This window comes from Echinops telfairi, unplaced genomic scaffold (genome assembly GCF_000313985.2).
Source record: "Echinops telfairi isolate 266 unplaced genomic scaffold, ASM31398v2 ScPeMD7_23;HRSCAF=83, whole genome shotgun sequence".
Taxonomy (NCBI): Eukaryota; Metazoa; Chordata; class Mammalia; order Afrosoricida; family Tenrecidae; genus Echinops; species Echinops telfairi.
Window position 1 is genome coordinate 75,683,209 of NW_022103920.1, and position 24,006 is coordinate 75,707,214.

Here is a 24,006-nt window from a genome sequence, read left to right on the forward strand (position 1 = left end):
TACTAAATGAATACTTGTTATTGCTTTTTAGCAGATGCTCTGGGAATAGTTTCATGTTCTTCTATCCGTTGGATGACTACAAAAGAACTTGGAATGTGAAATGCTGTGATGGTTTCTTAGGCATAAGTAAATAGACTCCAGATCTGGAATAGCGCTTTGCCCTTTCTCTGTTCACATTATTTAATGTGATAAGAAATAGCCTATTTTACATTGTATTTTTAGCATCTTAGATGTTTTTCTCAGGAAGCTGGTACTGACAAATCTCTCATACCTTATGAACTATAGTAAATTTAACATTGAATTTTTAAGTGGTTTTATTTTTGCCTTATTGCTTGAATTATGACATATGTGTGTGAAATATACAGCTTGTTTCTTTTATGTATAATGTTCTTTAATAAAAATTGTAACCTTCTCTGCATAGTTTCCCCCCCTCCTCCAAGAGTATAGTGGTTAATTGTGTTTCTGTATAACTGTTATTTAGATAAAGAAGCTGATCATCAGTTTACTTTTTCCAGAAAGAACCTTTACCATGAATTTTAAAATAGCCCCAAACACCAAAAAACAAATTTTAAAAATCCTAGGATTTCTAATATACGGCTGTGCTTCTTTGTGATCATGTGAATTGTTGTTGCTGTTCAGTGACACGGAGTCCTTTCTGACCCACAGCAACCCTGTGCACAGCAGAACAAAATCTCGCATGGTTCTGAGTGACCTTCACAATCGTTCCTCTGCCCAGTCGGTCCATCTCTTGGAGGGCCTTCGCCTCCTTTGCTGCTCCTCCACTTTACCAGGCATGATGTCCCTCTCCCAGGACTGGTCTCTCCTGATCGAATGTATATAAGATGAAGGCTGCCTTCCTTGCCTGTACGGAGCACTCTGGCCTTTCTTCTCCCAATGTAGATCGGTTTGTCCTTTTTGCGGTCCATGGCACGGTCCATAGCCTTCTCCAGCCCCACCGGTCAAATGCATCCGTTTTTATACAGTCTTCCCTATTCGGTGTCCAATTTTCACACGCATGTGATGCAATGGAAAACACCATGGCTTGAGTTGGGCACACTTTAGCCCTCAAAGTAACATCCTTCCTTGTCAATACTCTAAGGAGGTCTTGTGCAGCAGATTTACCTAATGCAATACACCTTTTGATCTCTTGACTCTTGCTTTCATGGACATAGATTGTGGATCCAGGCAAGACAAATCTTGACAATTTCAACCTCCATTTATCATGATGTTACCTATTGTCCAGCTGTGAGGATTTTGTTCTACTTTACATTTCAGCTACTGTCATCCATACTGAAAGCTACAATTTTTTATCTTCATCAGCAAATGCTTTGATTCCTCCCGACTTTTGGAGTTTTAATATGTAATTTGTGCTTTTAGTGGCTTAACTTCCTCCCTAAAGTTAAAGTCATTTTAAAATCTATTGAAGTGTAATTTTCAAATAAAATGCATTCACAAAATGAATATATATACATATATATCACAATAAAAATAGGTTTCTGCACCACTCCTGTGGTGTCTTTTGCCCTCTTTCAATTGGGACTTGATCCAGCCCTCCATTTATAGCCTCAGGAAAAAACCAGTGAACTGTATTTTGTCTCTTTGATTGGCTGATTTTTTCTAATTTCATATAAAGTCCCCTATTTTTGAGTTTGTATTTATTTTCTTTTAAAAACGTTTCTAAGATCCATCCATGTGTGTATCGGTAACCTACTTGCTTTTTTTTTTCAAGACTAGTGTCTTCAATATATTTACCTGTTCATCTGGCAATTGATTTTTTTTTGTTATTTTCAGCTTTAGGTTATTATAAATAAAACTACTCTGAATATTGTATACAAATCTTTGTAGCTTCTTTTTTCCTCCACCTTAAGGTAAATACCAGAAGTTGGATTGTTATTTTATGTAACTTTCTAATAAATATACACTTATACATTATTTTTTAAGTATATATTTATTATAATGTACAATCATCATCCAACTACTTCAAATTGATTTTCCTGTTTTACATTCTCATTAACTTAAAATGCGAATTCTAGTTGTTCTTTAATGTTTCCCAAACTGGTCGGATCCAGGGAGCTTTAAAAGCAGATACCTATATTTATAGGCCATAGTACAAAAGTTTTTAATTGCTCACTGAGTAGTTTGTCTGTTTTGTTCTGTTCTGAAAAAAGGGCTGTACACCAAATAAGTGTTGGATCCTGTGCACTACATCAATACTAACATTTCTTTTCTTCTTTTTCTTTATATTAGCCATTCTAATGCATGAGTAGTAAAATTGCATTGTGCTTTTAATTTGCGTTTCTATCATGTCCAATTATGTTTAGAATGTTTTCATGTACTTACTAGCTATTTACATACCTTCTTTCTTTAAATTGCTTATCTCTTATAAATTATAAGAGTTATATATATTTTCTGGATACAAATCCTTTTCTAGAATTATATGCTGCCAGTAGTTTCATCTGGTCTGTAATATGTCTTTTATTTGGAACACAGAATATTTTCATTTTTATGTGCCCCATTCTTCAGGTTTTTTCTTCTGTGCTTAGTGCTTTCCTGCCATTTTAGTAATCTACTATTGCTGTTAACAAATATCACAAGTCAGTGGCTTTAATAAACATTTATTTTCTCACACTTTATAATGCTCAAAATTTAATTTCAAAGTATCGATTCTAGAAAAGTTTCCTCTGTATGTCAACTCTAGAGGAAAGTTTTGTTTCTAAAATTTCTGCATTCTGGTCTCGAAGGAGACTTGGCATATACCCTTCTCTTGTCTCTGCTTCATTCTCTTACTTGTCTAATCCTTTATATATTTCAGAAGAGACTGACTCAAGACAAACTCAACATTAATCGAGTCTCAAAAGCATAGCAAAGACAATCCATTCCTAAAGGAGATTATAATTCTAGACATAGCTCACTCAAATCCTTGCCTTCAATTGCCGTCCAACTCTAAAGACTGTGAAAGGTTTCTCAGACTGCGAATCTTTAGAGGAGCACACAATCTCAGTGGTCTCCTCAGGAGAAGCTGGCAGGTTTGATCTGCGGACCTTGTGGTTAGTTAGACTCTCTACCTTTAACTCCAAATGCACCCCCCCAACCCCTGGCCTCCTTAACCAGAGGCATAGAGGTTGTGATTACAATGCATGTTTTTGTAGGACACAATTCAACCCATTATAGTGCCTTATCTAAGGAAGATTGACTTCTTTGCTTTCTTTTAGTTGAGTTCTTACATTTCAGGCCAAGAGTCATCTTGAGCTAAGTTTTAGATATGATTGAAGAAAGCTTGAGGTTCGTTATCTTGTATAAACATCTCATTTTTTCCGGCAAATTTTATTGGAGAAAAATAAATCTTTTCTCTTTAGAATTATGTGTTGCCTTTGTTAAAAATCAGTTGACCATATGGTAAAATTCTGACCCCTTTCTTCAATTTCATTCATCTCTGCCTAATTGTATAACAATAACATCATATCTTCATTCCTGTGGCTCTGTATTCCGTCTGGAATCAGTGTATTTCTTTTTACCTCTAGCTGTTTTTCAGGTGTTCTTATCCGGTTTCAGAAACTTGATTGTGATGTATTTCAGGGATTAACTGTTGGGCGTTAACCAAAAGGTCTACAGTTCAAATCCATCAGCCATTCCACAGGCAAAGTGAGGTAGTCTGTTTCTTTAGAGGTTGACAGTCTCCAAAACCCTATGGGGCGGTTCTCTTGAAGAATATAAGTACCCTATGAATTGGAACTGACCACAGCAGTGGACAGTTTACATTATTTGGCTCATGGAACTTCTTGTTTCTATGGACTAATCTATTTTCTGAAAATACAGCGTTAGACCTTATTTCGTCCAATAGTTTTTCTACCTCCTCTTCTTTCTCCATTTTTTGGGTGGTGGGGGTCATCAGTTATACATAGGGTCTAAACTCCCTGATGTGGACGCCATTCTAATTTATAAGAACCCTATGTGACCGCGTGGAACTTTCCCTGTGCGTTTCCTAGATTGTAACTCATTTCAGGAATCGAAGGCCTCATCTTAATCCCGTGGAGTGACCGGTAGTTTCCAACCGTTGGCCTTGATGCCACTACACCACCACGGCATGATTTGTTTCACAAGTCAATTTTTGGTAAATTATTTCTCTTTCTTTGTCTCAGTTTGTATACAGTCTGTTGTTATGCTCATCTTATCCTCTTAATAGATTGATGTTGTCAAGTGTATCCAGTAAATATATAATTTAAGTTATTGGAAGGGGAGGCGGTGATTCCTAGATAATTGAAGATATTGTAGAGTTTTTTTCCTGGAACTTTCTTATAATTTTTTCACACATCTTCTATTTCTTTCTTTGTTCTAGCCAGTCCAGAAACATATTTGTAATGTCTATTTTGAAGTAACGCCCCCCCCCCTTTTTTTAACTGATTCTGTCATCTCTGCTACTACTAGGGGGTCTCCTACTAGTGCTGGGTTTTCCTCTTGAACATGGGTGACATCCCCATGCTAACTTTCCTTAGATTCTGGAAAAACATAAATTTGTTTTATTTCTTTAAAGAATGTTGGTATTTCTTTTGGCCATCACTTAAATTATTTGCAGATCGCTTAATTCTTTTAAGCTTTGTGTGAGAAGTTCTCTCCTAACCACTACTCTCATTCTGATTCCACTGTCTTACCAAGTTCGCTGGGATACCACTGACTGCTGTGAATGTTCAAAGGATGGGTGACCCCAGGAAGTAATCCATCACAGCTCCAGGCCCTCCGACACATCGGAAGATGGCTAAGGAAGGCGCAGGATTCAGGGAAGGTGTGACAGACGTTAATACAGCTATCTGGAGGAAGACAAGCTGCTTTGGTTTAGTTGTAGACCAGGCTTTACTTTGGAAGCTGATCAAATACTGAGTTCTGTTCTTCAATGTGTCTACGCCATTTTCTTCTAGGCATTGCCTGCTTTTAGGGTTTTAGTTATTTTTGCAACCAAATAACACTTTTGGAAATGATAGGAGAGAATGAGCACTAATGATTGTTTTAAGTTTCCGACATATATACAAATACAGACTGAATTGTTATTATTGCATGAAGATGACGACTTCAGTTACCCAGATGTATTAGATGGCCTTTGGAAAAAAACTAAGTAAGTGAATAATAAAGATTTTTTTTTTCCAATTCTTTTAAATCTCACTTTGAAAGATTAGACGTTCCTTCCTGCCTCTGTCCTCTTCCTACCCTCTATCCTTCCTTTCTTTGTACATGAGTTGGGCAGGATTTTTTATTTAAAGGTAAGATTATAATTATTTTATATGAAGATAATTAAGTCAACACTTTCATATAATAACAAACCTAATTTTTTATTGGTTACTACATTGGTAAGTCCAAGTATCCCAAGCATGGACAATGGAATATTTATAACATAGTTTTAATAACACACATATATGTTATTTATAAATAGATATATCTTTATACATATATAATATAAATAGGAATTATGCAGAAAAATGTGTCATTTACATTTTCATATATATTTCTATTTTTCTGTGTACAAAGATAAATTATGGTCTACATGTTTCTAAATTTTAAGCTAAAGTGTGCAGTCCTTTGATTCAGGGTCCTTTTGACATAGTTTCCTTGTCCTTATACCCCCCCCCCCCCCCCACACACACACACACAATAATTAGTGACTTTGCCCAGTTCCTTAATCATTTATAGTAGTTGTGACTTAAGAAGGATACATATTTAACATTAACGTAGGTGCCAGTGCAAACATTGATAGCAACCCGTGTCATTAAGCAACACATGAGAATTTTAGAAACTCAAATATGGATGTGCTTAAATAAGTTCTTGAGCAAAAGCCTAGAACTGCCTTAGTAAAATTTGAGAGAATTATATTATTAGATGATAAATTATGGGGTGCCCAGGAGATTAGAAGTTTCCTCTAAAGATTCCCAACGCTGGGGGCCGGGGGGGAGCTTTTTAAAAATGTATCTCTTAATCTTCAGTTGGGAAATAAGCAGGGAGGGTGTAACATGGGGGAAAGGGAGCATTAACTTTTATTTTCGTACTGTTTCAGGAATACCAGGGTTCCTTGTTTTATTCAGTGTGGAAATGTGCCCTTAAATCAATCAGAATATTGGCTCCCATTAAAGTGTTGGTGAGCCTTTCAGGGATTTTCCTTTTCATCTTCTTTAATTACCATAGGTTTTTAGATGGCCCCTAAAGTAAACTAGGAAGTTCCTAGATATTTAGTATTACAGGCCAGACCCAGGGAGTTTATGTGGATATACAACTTTTGATTCTTGGATGGTGTGTTCATACTGTATATTTTTTAAGTGTTATACTTTTCCTTGATGAGTATAAAAGATTTACTGTTACAGTTTGTGTGTGGCCAGGCCGTGGCATATGGAAAAGCTGTTTCCTGCTATTTAATTTAATTACCCAATCACGTGCCAGCCTTCGGGCATGTCACTCTGGACCTCTGAGGCTCTTTGTCTGTCAAAGAGATGGACAATATCTTGGCTTTGTTTGGTTGCTTGGTGTACTGCAGATAAAACCACTGAAACACTGACTGTGTGTTTAACCAACATTTTGCATTTTTACCATTTGGCTTTGATTTGGTTTCATAAAGAAAGGATGACATTTGGCCTCGAAAGGTGACAAGGAGTATTGAGAAGACAAAGAAGAGCTCTTGCTCGTTGTGGTTTGCTACAGAGCTGAAAAACATCATCATTTTATGATCAGAAATAGACTTTGTTATGAAAGACTCCAGGCAATCAGTCATCACTTAGTCATTTTGGCCCTTGATTTACTTATAAACTGACATTTTAATACAAACTGTCTTTTCTTAAAACAACATATATATATATATATATATGATATATATATATCAGTGTGGTTTTCTTCATCTTGCCAAACCTCTAAATTAATTGAACAGCAAATTCATAATTGCATCAGAAAATATTTTCTTGGCTATCTGGGTTGGATGAAAACATTCTAGACTTTTGTTTATCTTTTGAAGAAAAGATAAAGATTACCTTATTTCGTCACTTCAAATGATAGCTTATATGTTAGCCTGCCATTTAAGGGCAAAATTAGTTTTTAAAATGTATTTCTTTTAGAACTGATATATTCAAAATAAAAAATTCTCTTTAATCATGGTTAAGACATTTTATATTACCAGTAATTTTCAAGCTGTGAAATTAGTCAACAACATTTAAAAGAACCAGGTTTTTAAAAACGATGTGGTGCAACTGAAGACCGTGCCTTTCAGTGAGACCCTTTGCCTACAGCTGCAGTTGAATGAGCAGCCACTGCAATGAGTCAGAGCGACTTGTGCAATGTGATGAAATGACTGGGGCATCCAGCTCTTTTTACTTAGGTGTCCCAGATTTTGTTTCTTTTGTCCTAACTATGTACACAGTATAGACTTCCAAGAAGATTGCAGGTGGACTTCATTGTGCCCTGAGAAATAATCCCCTCACCCTGAGCACCACTATCTCCCTCGGGGAGGGTCTGCCTCTGTGCAGCCCCCAGGACGTAGCCCACACTCTCTGATATGGCTTGGCCTTTGCTCAACCTTTAGGACCTATACCGAAAAAGGGACCCTCTTTCTAAAATGAAATATTTGTGTTCTAAAGCTCAAAGATTTCTTACATTTCAAAGGCTTCAGGATGCTGAAGCAAACTACTGACAGCTGTCTCTCTGATAAAATTTACAAGTAAGATTCTTTCCTCTGATTTAAAAATAAAAGTTTAAGTGGTAAGAGAAAGGAAAATTCAAACCCAAATATGTAAATCCTCTTACCCAACACAATTTTTGTGATATAATTTATATTCAGATTGCAGGCATTTTTAATAAGCACATGGCAGGGTCCCACCACCACTACGAAGTCTGAGCGTTGGTATGGACTTGCATGACTCTTGCATTTTGTTTTAGGGAAAGTCAGCAATCAGCAACAAAGTGAAAATTGTGCTTTTATTTTCTGGTGGTTTTTATTTTATTATTTAGTGCAAATTAGTTAAATCTTCAATTATGGTATCAGTTTTCTGACTCATTAGATTGTGTAGGTCTTTGTACTATGATTCTTGTTCATTTTTTGTTTTCTTTAAGTTGTGAGTGCAATTTCTCAGATGTTAAGCATATTTATCATACATTTCTACATCCACATTCATCTACATATATGCACATATACCAGCACATGTTGACTTTTAAATATACATTTAAGAAAATTCATTTTACTGGTAAATTAATGGTTAAGAATTGAAATATTTTTAATATAAGTAATGACCAACTTACCAAAATTTGGTTCCAAAAACATATTATAGGTCTGTTTGATATAATTCAAAGCTCTAATTTTTTTTCAGATTTCACAGTAATTGAATTTTATTACCATTATCTTTATAAAGCAAACTTAATTTTCCTGTGGTGTTTGGAAACATTAAATACAAACTTACCAATATGTTTTCATTCACATGTACTTACTACTTAATGGTAAGATGTGCAAACAACTAAAAGCACTTTTAACAAAATGGGCGATTGGCTCTAAGTTTGGTTCCTCAGAATTCTAATATGTTGCAAATTGGGGACTTCCTTTATAGAAAAACACTCTTACCATCTAAAGAAAAGCTGTGGCCAGATACACAGTAATATTTCCTAAAGCCCTGTTTTTCAGGGGTGATATTGATTGAACATGCTATAAAGTACAGAAGGGCCAATATTTGCAATGACTAATGAAGTGGTAGTCAACACAGAATGATAAGCAGAAGATTGTTAGAAACAACACACGGACGAGTTAATTTAAAAGAAGATCCTTTAAGCTTTGTAGTGTTGTTTTTTTTTAATAATTAAACTAACACCCTGGTAAATATGGAATTCCCAGTAAAACCAGACCAGTTCCAGTGAGTTCCTTCGTATAGCTGCAGAGGCCAGGCGTGCCAGCCGAGAACCGTGCCCCGCAGGGTTGTCAGTGTGTGACTTGCCATGGGAAGTCCCCGTGCCAGGACTGCAAGAGTCAAGATTTCCCTTAGCAGCTCAGCACTTAACTCCTGTGCCATCCACAGATAAATACATATTTATAAATGTCTACTTGTGGCAAATTGGTCCTATACTTAGCCTTATGAATTAATCAAAGTTGCAACGAACCGAAATCCAAAGTTTCTTTACACATTTTGTAAAATATTAAGTTTTATTTCATGTACACTTATTATTGTCATCACATCCATTTCAACTCTCAGCATCCCTATAGAACAGAAAATTTCCAATTTTTTAACCTCACAGAGGAGCGCTGATGGCCTAATTCGGAACCCATTTTGCTGCTAACTTCAAGGTTGGAAGTTGGAGTTCACTAGCTGCACCATGGGGAAAGGCAGGACTCTACTCGCTGGAAGGGGTTCAAGAAGGAAGAGCATTTTTTGAAACCAATGGTGGTAGTAATTGTACAATACTGCTTGATATGATTGAACTATGGAATTTTATGATATCTTTATTAGCTCCCAATAAAGTGGCTTTGGGAAAAAAAGAAAGAAAGGTTACATTCTTAGAAACTCACAGGGGCGGTTCTATCCCGTCCCACAGGGTCACTGTGTCTCAGAAGAGACACTGAGGCAGGAGGTAGGTTTTGCTTACTTTTTCATCTTCAAGGAAGTAGGCTCTTGTATCTCTCTCCCAAAGAACAGCTGATGGGTTTGAACTGCCGGTCTTTGGGTTAGTGGCCAAATGCTGACCACTGTGCCACCAGGAAGAAATAGACAGGAAAGCACGCCAAAAATATTTGTGCCGCCCATTGTAGAAATAAGGCACAAAGGCGTTGATCAATATCGTTTAGCTTCTTTTTTTTTTTTTTTTTCGTTTAGCTTCTAAGCTGCTACAAGCTGATCAAAATCTGTCTCTGCGGTCTCTGCTCTTTTCAATAAGCATTGCTACCTCTGAATAGAACCCGGGGCCCAGCCTTTTCTGGACCATCGTGTTCATGGATCATCGTTAATTTTTAAGAACACTGGGGGGTGTTTTGTTGGTTTTTCTCATTCATTAAAATAGAAATGTTATTGCAAGCATAAACCACATTTTTAATTCTTTTATTTCAACTCTACCATTTGTGAAAAAACCCACACAAACCATACTCATTGCCACTGGGTTGATGCCGACTCATTACTAGCCAGTCGGACAGAGTAGAACTGCCGCTGTGAGTTTCCACGACAGGAACACTCTGCGGGAGGAGAAAGCTCTGTCTTTCTTCCACGAGCAGCAGGAGCTCTCGAACTGCAGGCCTTTGGGTTAACACCCCAGTGTGTAACCACCACGCCACCAGAGGTCCTCTATTATAAGAGGAGACTTTAACAGTTTAGTCAAAGTATCGGAATTTACACTTTTTAAACTAAAGCTTCTGTAAAAAGCTTCCATTTATTAAAATTTTGTTATTTATGTTTCATTTACTCTAACAAGCAACAACTAACTACACAAAGTTCAGAAAATATATTTTGATATAATTTTATTAGAAATTAATTTTTTATCATAGCTGTCCTAAGTTATGGAAATGGCCTGGTTAAAACAACAGTTGCTATCTTTTAGATGAGTTAAAGGCATATTTTGGTGTTTGCCCTAATGATTTTTCCTTTCCCTTAAGCAGATATCCAATTTTAATGTGATGGACTTTGTGATTTTCAATGGAAGGTGAAGGTGTCCTAAAAGCTGAAATACAGGGTTTTTTCACTGGAGAAGGAGTCGAATTTCCTGTCCCCAGTACAGCTGGCTTATAAACTAAGTCGAGACTTTGTATGAACACACGTGAGCACACACATGCACACACACGTACATATGATTGATTACCAAATGAGAATGATTTTGCATCCTTTATACATTTTCCCTCGTGCTTTAATGGAAAATTCTCCCCACCAAAGCTATGTGCTATAAACCACTCCTCTGGCTGTTTATTTTTATTTTATTTTATATTTTTCCCTCTGGCTGTTTAATCATTTCTCTCCCTTTCAAACATTTTCTCTTTGAATGAAAATGGTTTCTTCTGAACATCCTCCTCTCTCTTCAGCTTTATGTGGTTTTCTTTTCCTTGTTGCTTTTCCTCCTCGAGTTCTACCATATTTTGGTTGTTTAATAAAATATGATTGAATCTCTTTGAAGATAATTTATGGAGGGGAGACTCTCCTCCGCCCTTTCTGTGGCTGACCACAACTTCTCGAAAGGTTAGCTGGAGTACATGAAATAGAAACGGTGCTGGCAAACAGCAAGTCCCCAGCTACAAAACACACTTAGGAAAGACCTCGGATGAGAGGTCAGATGCACCACCACAGTACCGGCAATTTGGTGTCGCCGCCACATCAGTCCTTTGACCATTTCCTGAGAAAAGTAGTTCCCCCAATCAGGCTGGCTGGTGTGATGGAGAATCCAGAATCCAAAAAGCCAGTCTTTTGTTGCTCTTGTTGTTTTTGTCCACTTATCTGTACACCATCTAGCCTGTTGTGTGCTTCCATTTTCTCATTTATGAATTGGAAATTTTTAATTTTGACCTCCTTTGAAAGGGCGTGTTTGCTTAACCCCACTTGACAAATAAAGGGGACATCTCTCTACACCTGTATAGACAGTGATCTATCAGAGAAACCAGTGCTTGGGTCGTGCAAAGGTTAAGTGATCTTCTACTTATTGAAAGATGGGCACTTTCAACCCACCCATAGGTGCCTCCTAAGAAAGGCCTGGTAATGTCGACTCAAATAACTAGCTGTTAAAAATCCTATGGAGTGTATTCCCATTGCAACACACAAATGGTTTCCATGAGTAGAAATTGACAGCAACCTGGTTCTTTATTTATATTTTAATTATGTTTAAATAAGGGAGGTTGATTGATGGTGAATGCCCATCCTATTTGTAAAATGGATTTACTTGTTAATGATCATATGATTGTCTTCAAATTTCTACATAGTAAAAATCAAGAGGTTTGTATAATATTGAAACAATGGCAAATGAATGCTGCTGGTTTCCTCTTTTTGAATCATCATTGGCAAATGCATTTTCCCCAAAGGGAGGAAAATGGGAGAAACACAATCTATGCTGTCAGAGTTTTTGATCCTTGCACGTAAACATAAAATATATACAAAGTGTATGCAACATAGTCAGTGTGTGGCAGTATTTAAGTCTTAAAGGAAACAATATTAAAATTAAGACAGAAAGACTAAAGTTTATCTTTGGCATTGACAGAATAGACCAATAATAATAACTACAATAAAAGCTAGTGTGTATTGAGAACAAATTAAATGTCAAGTACTGTGCCCAATAATTTCTATATATTATTTATGAGGCTTCAGAGCAGGGAAGCAGTTGCCTGAAGTCAGACGCTCAGAAGCGGATAGAACTACATTTCACAGAGAAATTGAGAGCCTGACTCTGAGTCTCTCATCCAATTAGTGAAAATAGTCCAACTAAGTTCTGATGACAGTTCCCTGAATACATTGAAAACCTACTTCTGCCCATTTCAGATCAGAAAGTCATTTATTACTGTGCTGAAATGTCCATACGGAGTCCCCTTAATTCCCCAAGAATATTTTTAAAAGCCAAATCCAGAGTAAAATATTAAAATTCATAAAAGGAAGTTCATGTATAATTATTTCATTCTTGTGGCTCTGCTCTCTTCTTACGAAATCTGCTCTCTAGCTTCCTTAATCCTCCTATTTAACAAAAATAAACTGAGAAGCAGAGTAGAAATGCCACTGTGCTTTCCCAAGACTGTAAACTTTAAGAGAATAGAAGGCCTTCTCTTTCTCCCATGGGGGAAGCTGCTGGTTTCTTAACTGCTGACCTTGTGGTTAGCAACAGCCTAACTCCCAAACTCTATGCAGCTAGGCATCCTTGTCTAATATGAGCTTACAAAATAGATGTATGACGATGGCCTAGAAGACATTGCTGATAGAAAGCTCATGTGTAGTTACTGGTCCCACTTGAGGTGTAATTGATTTTACTCATTGAATTTGTTTTAAATCACAATATATCTCCACTTTTGCAGCTTCGTATAAAATGTAAATCCATAACTTGGTGTAAATTCTTCATGAGGACTCAAATCTTCTTGAGCTGCAATAATAACTCTGACAACACATCAACATGTATATAAAATCGTGTCCTCCTGGCCTGTCGATGCTCATAGGATGACTTAGTGGCACAATAGTGAAGTGCTTGCCCACGAAGCCTCCGCGGTCTGCTCCGAAGAGGTCACCATCTAGGGACCCAAAGGGCAAGGCTACTCTGTCACACGGGGTTGCTACGAGCTGAAAATGGACTAGATGCCACTGAACAGCACAATTTATAGTTCTGGTGAAAGACAGAGTTTGAATGAAAAGGGTTGGAATCTGCCCCCTTTATGCTTAAGGGTCCTCGTGAAGTAAAAATGTCAGCCAAGAGTATAAATTTTACTTAACTGTTTATTGCATATTGTGAATCTATAACTCATACAAGGCATAGTTTTTTAAGTGTTGGGTGTGATTCTGACTGGCTTTAATAAATTCATAATCTATTAAGAGGGGACTACATCACATAGTTAAATAAATAGTGAATTGAACAGATAGAGTAGTAACTTTGGAGTTTGTATCTTTGTATATATTTTAAAAATGAATTTTCAAGAATGCTCTTTGATTTAGTACAGCTAAAAATATTTGATGGCCTTTTAAAATTGCAGTTCATCAGAATTTTTAACTTAGTGTTGTTAATGTTATTCCAGGATCTATGCACTTTTGGAGATAAGCACTTTCCCCCCTTAGCACAGGCAGTAAATTGTTCAACATATTGGATACCCAATAGCTTATATCTTGATTTTAATATGTGAAATTTAAATGATACTTTCCTCAATCACTGGTCACATGGGTTCTCTTTATGCATGCTTTCAAAAACACAGACTCATGTAAGATTCTTGAAACAACAGCCTTCCACAGTTAGTTTAGTGATGACAGCATTTGAAAGACATACTTGGTACACACAACACGAGACGTCCATCAATGGGAAGGAGACATACAATACCTGCCTATGTGTAGTGCACTTCTTATTTGTTCATTCTTTCAGGTCCAAGCATTTTTAGGGTACATCAGAGCTTTTTTTCAGAAGGTGGGGTAACATCAATTGCATTCAGATACCGTTAACATTCGCTGAGGAATAAATCGTGTTGGTGTAGCGAGAACAAAAGTAGAGACCTGGAAGTTAATGAATGACCTAGGCCAGCTGACGCAGAGTGACTGGGAATTCAGAAAAGGGTCTTTCTTCAGAGTGTCACAGTTACTCGATGGATGTATTTCATTTTGTTTTCGCACAAGGAAACACTTTTCTCCATTGGATGCTGAGGTGTGGTCTCTTGTCAGAGAGATTGCTTTAGTCTGTATCTCATAAATGCTCCCTTCACCTACTATAAATAGGTACCTACTATGAATAGGTCTGGCTAGATTTCGTTTTTTAGTTCATAACATGCTTTCTGCAGTGCACTGTGGGAAGGAATAAGGTGACTATCAGATTTCCCTTAATAAGCTGGTTGAAAATCGGGAAATCTTACAAACAGCTCAGACACCTTGAAAATGGAATAATAATGGCAAGATCTATATTGGCTTATGCACATGTGCACACATATACATCTCACACTGTTGTGTCCATTTATATGTCTGCATGCTATTTATAATGATTCTGTACAAAATCATCTTAAGAGTACTCCGTTCTTAAATTCCCTAGTTTGTTATCAGTAAGCAAAGAGGGTTTCAAAAGCTTCTCTGGACAAAGCATGTCCTCCCTCAAAGAACGAGAGAGGATGGACGGGAAAAGCAATTGTGTAAAGTCCAAGCATGTTCTGCCCGGTGTAAGTTCGGCAGTGACACTAATGCTTTCCTGTAAATTGCTAAGCAGCCAACGCTCCTTCTCTAGGCTATTTATAACCAGATTTTATGAGTAGCCGTGCAATTTCTGGGTTTGCGCTAATCTGCTCAACAATTCTAGTCTAGCTTTAAAATCATTTGTTTTAGAAACAGTTCCATATATTGCTGATAAAAGCTGACTCACAGAAGGCTTCTTGTTTATTATCACTATTAATTTCCTTTTCCTTATTTTCATATTAAACTCTGGGCTTGCTTCTTATAGTTAACACATCATTTTTTCCTGTTGACTTCTCTGTAAATCTCCTTCTCCCCAAGCCCAATTGCCTCTCTCTGTCAAGCTAGGTCCTTTGCTTCCAGTGGGGAAGAAAGAAAAAAGAAACACACAAGGGGAATGTATTTGAGTTTATCTTTAAATTGGGGTGGGGCAGAGGTCAGTAGCTGAAGGGAAGTCAAAATGGCAAGGATGCTAATGGTTGCAATGAAGAGAAGGCAAGTAAACATCCTTCCGTGAGACACTGGGCTCCTGTTAGCCACGCGGCACACAGCGTGTTCCCGTGAACTATATCAAAGTCTCCCGACATAAGGGAAAGGGAGTATCACTTAATGCAAGTCTCAATTAGAGTCTACTTTCAAAGCAATTGAATTTTATTGCTTTGGAGCCTGCATTCTTTCACATAAATTAAAACTAATAGGTCGGAGCAGCTAAATTAAAATGTAATTCACAAAATACTTACATTGAAAATAAGTTATCACTAGCATAAACATCGCGAATAGGTGAATTTTTGCAACTGGATCTCAGGTGTTTTGAGCATGCTCTCTTATAAACATTATAGCACATTCCTAATCACTATGTTTTTCTCTATGTGATTAATAATAAGTTTATATGAGTACTGATGACATAATAGTCTACACATTGAACTGCTACCTACAAAGTCATTGGTTCCAACCTACCAGTTGATCTGTGGGAGAAAGATGAGGCTTTCTGTTCCACGAAAGCCTGAAAGTCATGGAAACCCAAAATGCAATTGTGCTCTTCCTAGTGCCCCTCTCTGTGGATCAGAATTGGTTGGCTGGCAATAGATTTGGGGCGTTTATAAAGCCTAGGCCATGGGAATCTGCAGAGAAATTTCAGGAAGTGTCGTCTGCATTATCATATTCAAAATCCAGACATGTCTGTTAGCTTTACTGGTAAGATGTGGCCAAGACACAGTGCCACGGATGTCAATAGAAAATGCTGTAAAGGATCTAACTGATGAGACTGGAATGATTCCAGTGGCAGAAAGAAAGAAGATTAATTATGACCAGAGTGTTTTAGAAAGCGTTGGAGAACTCTCTTAACCAAAGTGTAGTGCGGATATGGTTGGGCAATTTTCCACACTAAGAACAAACTTTTTGTCTGTTTATGATTTTAGAGCAACGTTGATTCTAGCCAGTTTTGTGTGCACCCATGGTCGCAACAAGACTAGTACATCGCATAACGGATTTATGGTGCATGTTGCGCTAATGGCCATTAGGATCATGAGAGGCCTGGCTCTCCTTTGATTCGCACAGGAGATTGTTGGTTTGGTTAGTGGTATATTTTCTTAAGGCTGTGGTTGCTTGAAACTAAGCACCTTTTGATGTACAGGCCAACTATAACTATCCAGGGAGAAAGGCTAATCCAAATTGTCCAACTTTTAGTACGTAACCACATTCTTACACAGGCCATATGAAGAAGGACACAGATTCCACTGTGATGTGTATAAAAGATTCTGGCATGAGTACTTTTATCACCTTAAATCAAGAGTCACTGATATTTCCTCCCGTGGGCCGAGCTTCCTCAGAAAGGCCTGGTGACGGTGACTATGATATGAGGCACCCCTCTTGGCCTGCCGGACTGCAGGTTCCATGCCAGAAGCACATTGCTGCCTGTGTCTCAACTTTTCCTGTAAGGGCTCACGTCTCTGATGATGGCTGAGGTGGTTCTTAATCATATTTCCAAATGTTAGATGTGAACTGAAGCACAGTTTAGCTTTTGAGGATACATAGAAATATGCTACTGGCAATGATATGCCAAGATGCAATTTGCATATATGAAACTCAAGTTTCCCAATCATATGCTATGACTGTTCACTGATTGTATGATAGGTGTACAGGGACAGTTTATTTTTGTTTCGACCTGAGCAGTATCTTTAAACTTTGATTCACCTTGGCACTTGGAAAATGCCAGCAGGACTGAGCACACCGATGGGGCCAATTGCTTTCTTCTGGGCCAATGGAGCTTGTTCCTTTTCCTCGCATAGATTTCTTCTCATATTATCCCCACGATTCTGTAAATAAGACTCAACCGCCTTCCTGTTCCGACGAGTATTAAACTGTTTTAAAGTACTGCCCATTCCCAAAGAGTTTTTTTTTATTTAATAACTGCAAGTAGTCATTAGAAGTGATTTGATCATTTCCTTTTTTTTTTTAAATTGTTTTATTGGGAGCTCATACAACTCTTATCACCATACATACATACATCAATTGTGTAAAGCTCATTTGTACATTCATTGCCCGTATCATTCTCAAAACATTTCCACTCCACTTAAGCCCCCGGCATTAGGTCCTCATTTTTCCCCTTCCTCCCCACTCCCACCTCCCTCATGAGCCCTTGATAATTTATAAATTATTATTTTGTCATGTCTTGCTCTGTCCGACGTCTCCCTTCACCCACTTTTCTGTTGTCCGTCCCCCAGGGAGGAGGTCACTATAGATCCTTGTAATCGGTTCCCTCTTTCCAACCCACTCTCCCTCTACCCTCCCAGTATCGCCACTCACACCATTGTGGACCTAATTCCTTCTAAGAAAGAGAAGCATGTAATTGTCAATGGAGAAACTCCTCATTCAAGTGGAGCAAATAGAGGTAAAGTGTTTCTCTAACCAGAATCGAGAACATAACTAGCATAGTTTAACAGTGTGCGTGCGTGCGTGCGTGCTTGCGTGTATGTGTGTGTGCGTTGTGGGTAGATAACCGGTTCGCTTTCTGTCGGAAATTTGCATCCCCTCACTCAGATGATAAGATCATGTCTGGGTGAGATCTGGTACCTTGTCAGTATAGTCTTCCACTAAGGGACAATATAGAAATAAAGCAAAATAAACAACCAGACCAAATCCTGAAAAATACAGATGTGTTGATGTTATCAGACTTGTATTTGTTTAATGCGTATTTATGCCTGAATGACTCCTCTGGAGATATTTATACCTCCATCTACAACTAATGCTAATCCCATCTGATTTGAAACACCGACGCATATGCGTGCATTTCAGAACATCCTTTCTTCCCTGTGATAGATATTACTAATGGTGGAGAAAAAACGTGTCTGAGACAGGTAATTTCGGAAGTGCTGGAGACAGCAAACTATTGAGATCCATTTGTGTTCTCAAATTCATGTTCTGCATGAGGGGACTGCCTTGTGTTTCCTGAGAGAAATTGCCTACAGTCCAAGTCCTTAAACTATCCCAATTAATGCTGACAGAAGATAATCCAGAAACATGAGACATTTTTTTTTCAAAAACTTGTCTGATGGGTTTGTAAGCTGCCTCGTACTGCTCTCATATTTGGTTCAGTACCAAAGCGTAGAGGGACTGAAGTCAGCAGTGTAAAACAAAATTATATGTTGATTTTTCCATGGGCTATTAATATCTTGTTACTGTGAGACGGAACAAGTTGCGTGGTGGTTGCTGGCTTGGTGGTATTTGGCTTGTAGGTAAAGGGAAGGCAAACAGACCACCTCTAATATGAATGCTGACCTCCAACTGCTCTGGAATGGAAATGACTTAGGGTTATTTTCAAATTTATTTTAGATTAGTATTTTAACATTTATGCATTCTCCATCCTGTTCAATGTGTTGTAAATGCCAGTCCTTTAGAATATCTGGGGTTCTAAATAAAATTAAACGTGCTAATTATTCCATGCTAGATATTGAATTGAATTCAAGCCAGTGTATTCTGGTGTGGGAAATGATCAAACCAGCAGGATTGCCATTGCGGGGTAGAACATTTTGATTCACAATTACGTTGATTATATTACATCACTGACATACTGAGAAGCCACTGAAGAGGATAATTGTGTAACACAACATAAGGGAAAATGGGTGGGATTTGCAGTGGACATTTCTTGTTTGATTCCTAGCTCAGCCACTAACTCTCCCTGACCCCTAAGGTGCTAGTTTTACTACCTTCATATTGACATGGGATTAATATTACTTATCTCCTAGAGTTGATGGTGAGCTGTACGAGAGCCAGCATATTTTAGATTCATTTCAGAGCTGTTGTACAATGTGATAACTCCGGTTGGAAAGGAAAGAGGTATCCGTTTCATTGAGACTACACAGAAATAGAAAGGTTGGGCACTTAAAAGAGAAATTTCCACAAAGCCTTTTTGAAATAACAGTCTAAGATTTGGGTCGGAGGACTTTTGGCTACACTGCATTTTAGGTAAGGTTGTTGTTGGTGGTTAGAAAAACCCACTGTAGGTGGCAAAGGAATGACTCAGAGAAGAGTTACCACAAATTAAGATCTTTAAGATTGTAAATTGGCATTAAAAACAAAATATGTTGATCATGACATCTTTAAAAATGTGGAAATCTGTTTCATGGGAAACATTTTTAGAACTCTGACTGACATTGGTCATAATTCTTCAACTGTTAACATCCTAGTCTTAGGCAACAGACAACCATGCATTGTTGCTAGGTGCCAGATCATCTGGCGCCCCTTTCACGGACCCCCTGGATGAGTGTGAACCACAAAGTTGTCAGCTTATAGTCCTGCGTCATCCAGGACCACTAAAATTAAGTGTAACCAATGGCAAATCCTCTTTCTTAATTTGCTTGTGGCCTGGGGGAAGCACACTATTATTATTTTTGTTGAATTCCATTTTTGATAAGTTAGCATCAAGTTTATTCAAACTCCTGTTGACCCGTGTGTGAAGCTAGAATTGTCCTCCCTAGGGTTAACCCAACCCCAGGCCATCAAATAGATTCCATTAGTGTGAATTTTTCAGAAGTAGAAAAACCTGGATTTTTTTTCCTTCCAAGGTGACTTTACGTAGACTTGAACTGACAGCCTTTGGTTAACCACTGAATGCATTAACTGTTTGTACACCCATTTATCTTGGCCTGACATTGGCATTTCTAATTGATGTCTTGAAGGAAACTTTAGGCCTACAGAAAACTAGTGGAGCGCTAATATATCTATCCACTAGCTCTGGAAATGTTGTGTATAATAGTTTCTCAGCATGGTGTGGCTAAGTCTATGTGTTTGATGGCTTTGTAAGTAAACTGGGCACCTAAAGCTTCAGAGCTGACAACCTGGTATCTTTTCCAAGCAATCTCTAAAGGTTTCTATTTATACTTTAATTTTAAAATGGATGTAGATTTTTAAATTTTTAAATATATGTATATTTTTTATTAAATTTATTAATGGGGTAAATCTTTTGAGCACTGGCCAGTTATGAGAATTATTTCTTGGTCTTCCACTTTCTTTTGGGAAAAGGTAGGGGGTGAGGGAGTAAGGGTGAGTGTTACACTTAGATGATTTCTCTGAACGAATATAGTGGGTGGTAAATAGGTTTTCAGAGTAGTGTTTGTAGACAGACTTATTTTGAAATAACTGAGTAGGAAAACTAGATTCACTTAGGTACTACTTAAAGCCCTGTGACACACAAGGAATAGGGAATTAATATAAAATCATATCTGCCACTTATTTGTGAAAAAGTAAAACAAGCCAAAGTATTTCTTTTTCTTTATTCTCTATTTAGACTATCACAACCTTTTTAAAGTTCTTAGAATTAGCAGTTACATAAATCAAAACTGAAGACATTTTTATTAGTATGTAGGAAAAGCAACCTTGAGTCCAGGAATAAGTTTTATTGAAGGCTTTTAATTGACTCATTGAGTAAAGTTAATATGATCCACTTCAAGAAAGTCAAGCTACCACTGTAGGAGATAGACGGTATGTCTGTTTCGAGTAAACCCTGAATATTAGAAAACAAAGTGACATCACTTACTTTAAAGTGAAATTCTAACATCCTCCTCACAGCATGGAGGAGGAATAGATGTTTCGAATCAAGCAGATCGAGCAATTGTCCAGTAGGGGCTGCTCACAGAGCAGGGAGGCTGGTTCTCTTGACTGCATATTTCATGACTTTATGGAGACTAGGGTTTCAAGGCCATTCAAGTGTCTGTAGTGGAAATAACCCCTTACTGCACTCCTGGAGTGCCCCAGCCTCGGACACAGGAATACAGCATGTGCACAGTGCCAGCTCACCAAACAAGTCCTTTCCGGACTGTCGTGACATTGTCGAAGCAGCACTTAAAATGGTGCTGTGCGTTCGTGAGGGCAGCTCACTTGTTTTCCCAAACAAAATGTAAGTGTTGCTAAATTGTTTTTAAACACAGATTTAGTGGATGAAAGGCAGGGTAGTAAAGGAGTAGCCAACGAAAGCAAAACAGGCTGGAATGCTGGTAGCCGATTGCACACACAGGATCCAAGCAAAACAGCTTGAATTGCTAGTACGGTAATAAATTACAGTTTTCACATTGGTATTTTGCAAGTGAAAACAGCACTAAGTCAAGCTTGTGAAATAAAGGCCCCAGCGATGACAATGTTAATTCACCCCCCCACACCTAGGATGCCTTCACAGCTATGGTGCTTCGTGCAGCACCTGGGATACCTGAGGCTGCATCAAGAGATGGCCACCGGACAGCTACACGCCGTGCTACACGCCAGGCCATGGGGAAAATGCAATTGTAGATGGGAGGGAGTGGGTGAGATAGTCCACGGGGCAATTGTCACATAGGATCTAATGAATGTGCAGTTTTCTCCTTCTTCGGTTTGACCCGCCTCTTCTCAGGAGGACCCACACCACATTCACTTGACACCCAAGGGACTGTTATCTCATTTTCTTCAGAGTTAATTTTCTTTTTTTTAACATAATGAGATAAAAGGCTCAATGGGGTTGCTGTCCCAGGAGTGTTCCGAGGGCAAGAAATGGTCAAGAGCTGGTTTATCTCCAAACTTCATTAGCCTATTAGATAACTGATACAGGCACCTCAATTAACTTAAAGGATGGGCGACTTCTAAGAGATGAGAGGCCGGCCTACCGTAATGGACCTTGGTCTCATGCTTCACACGAGACTCGCCAACCCCTCTGCTGAGCGGGCTCTGCTGGCTAGAGAGGATGGGCTGATTTATTTCTCCCGGGTGGCCTGGAGTGTATCTGCCCTGATTGACTCTCTTGATCTTGACATCACTCACTTTGGAGTCAAGATAATGAGAGCGGCATTAAAAGAGGCCCCTCCAGTTTATGCAAATGCAACTTTATCTTCAAAGAGGCCATCTCCTTTGGAGAGAGGATTTCTGGGTTTTGTTTTTGTTTTTAACTACCTAAAAGGACAAATAAAAGAAACTGTTTTGGATTTTCCTCCCTTGTATTCCATAGTCCCTTTCATTTTTTATTGTAAAAGGGGTGATTTTAAAGAAAATTAAAACTAAGCCTGTCTGACCTTTTGTGTAGGGAAAGCCGCTTTATTTAGTCTCCAGCTTGCTGCATGGAATCAGCAGGGGTCTAAGGGAGGTCTAAACCTTACTGTAAACAAACAGTGCAGCTCATCCGTCTGGAGCCCTGAGGACTGGAAGGGACTCAGACTTGCTACTGACAACAGGTGTTCCTGAGGGTGCGGCGCAAAAACAAGGCCCCCATTTGGAACTACATCTGTCTGTCAACTTCTTGAGCCCCGGTTGGGCCGTGGTTGGGATCTTGGCTGCCAACCAAAAGGTTTGAACCCGCCAGTGACCCCGTAGGAGCCTAGACTTGGCCATCTGTTCCCATGAAGATGACTGCCTAGCAAACCCCTCTGGGGTCATTCTACTCCGTCGTACAGGGTTGCCATGACTTTGAAGGGACGCATGCAACACCACCACCAACATGGACTTCAGAGGTTGCCATTCAAGTTAGAGAGGAGCCCTGTGTCGTCTGCATGTGGACTCTGTGGGTCTGCATGTGGACTCTGTGGGCCGGGGCATGCCGTAGCACACGTCGAGGAAACGCTGGCTTCCTGAGGGAGTTCTCTGTGACTCTTTCCTGCCATGCTCTTTTTTCTTTTTTTTAAACAAATAAAACTGCATCAACATTCCAGCAAAAGATGAAGACTAAATTTGCATGGCAGGGACCAGGTAACTCAATATGTTCGTAGATTGCGTGTGAAACAGCGAAGGCAAGCTTCCTTCAGACCCGCAGCGGGGCCCTGCACACAGCCTTGTGACACCTCCGCTGACCAGAACGGGGCTTCCAAAGCAATGGTGGAAGAGTGAGCAGACGTGGCCCTGACTGTATCTCCGGGGTTTTCAGAACATGGCCAAAGTTAGAGATACGGGCTTTAGTTTGACCTTGATGTCAGGTTTCGGTTCTTTGGTATTTTGAATTTAGAATGAATGGGTAGTCCAAGAAGAGTTTATCCTTACCCGAACTTTCTTTCACAACCACCACAAAAAAAAAAAAAGAAAAGAAAAAAGGGGGCGTTTCTTTTTTCCTTGAGAAAAAAGCATAGTATTGCAATTTTCTCTCACCGTTTGACTAACTTTCTTCCTGGTATTTTCAATACAATTGGCCTAAAGGGTAAAATAGTTTCTTTAAGTGTTACACATCTGACTATCCTGTTGAGTCTACTCACACTCCTTTCATCTGACGCTCAAAATGTGAGATACCTTTGTTACAGCACCGTACTATATTTATGCAGTATACATTTAAGATGTAATAAGTTTTCTTTGCTCTTAATATGATTTTTTTCTTTTTCTCAGTATTTGCAAATCACATAATAACTCTATTGGGTACATTAACACAAAAAATGAAAATAACTTTAGTTCAAGCAGATCTTTTACTGTAAACAATCACTGAAATGGGTTGGCTTTGAAATGATAAGTAAATTATCTTAAACTTCACACAATGTAGAACTCTATATTATACTTACAAAATCGTATAACTATAATTGTTACATGTTGTAATTATAGCATTACTCCATAGTATAACATTATTACATACTGTATAATTTTGATAATTATGTTATATTTTAGTTGTAGCATCACTAATTAACCAGTGATCATTATTATAATTACTTGAAAGACAAATTTGGTGTATGTTCAATTACATAAAATATTCACACTAAACAACCAC

The 24,006-nt window shown here is 38.3% G+C and overlaps 1 protein-coding gene across 1 annotated transcript in view; it reads left to right on the plus strand.

Moving 5' to 3' along the window:
• The window catches only part of HDAC9 (histone deacetylase 9), a 1,007,885-nt gene that overhangs the window by 619,835 nt on the left and 364,044 nt on the right, over nucleotides 1-24,006 (plus strand). The gene's annotated exons all lie outside the window — the stretch shown is intronic.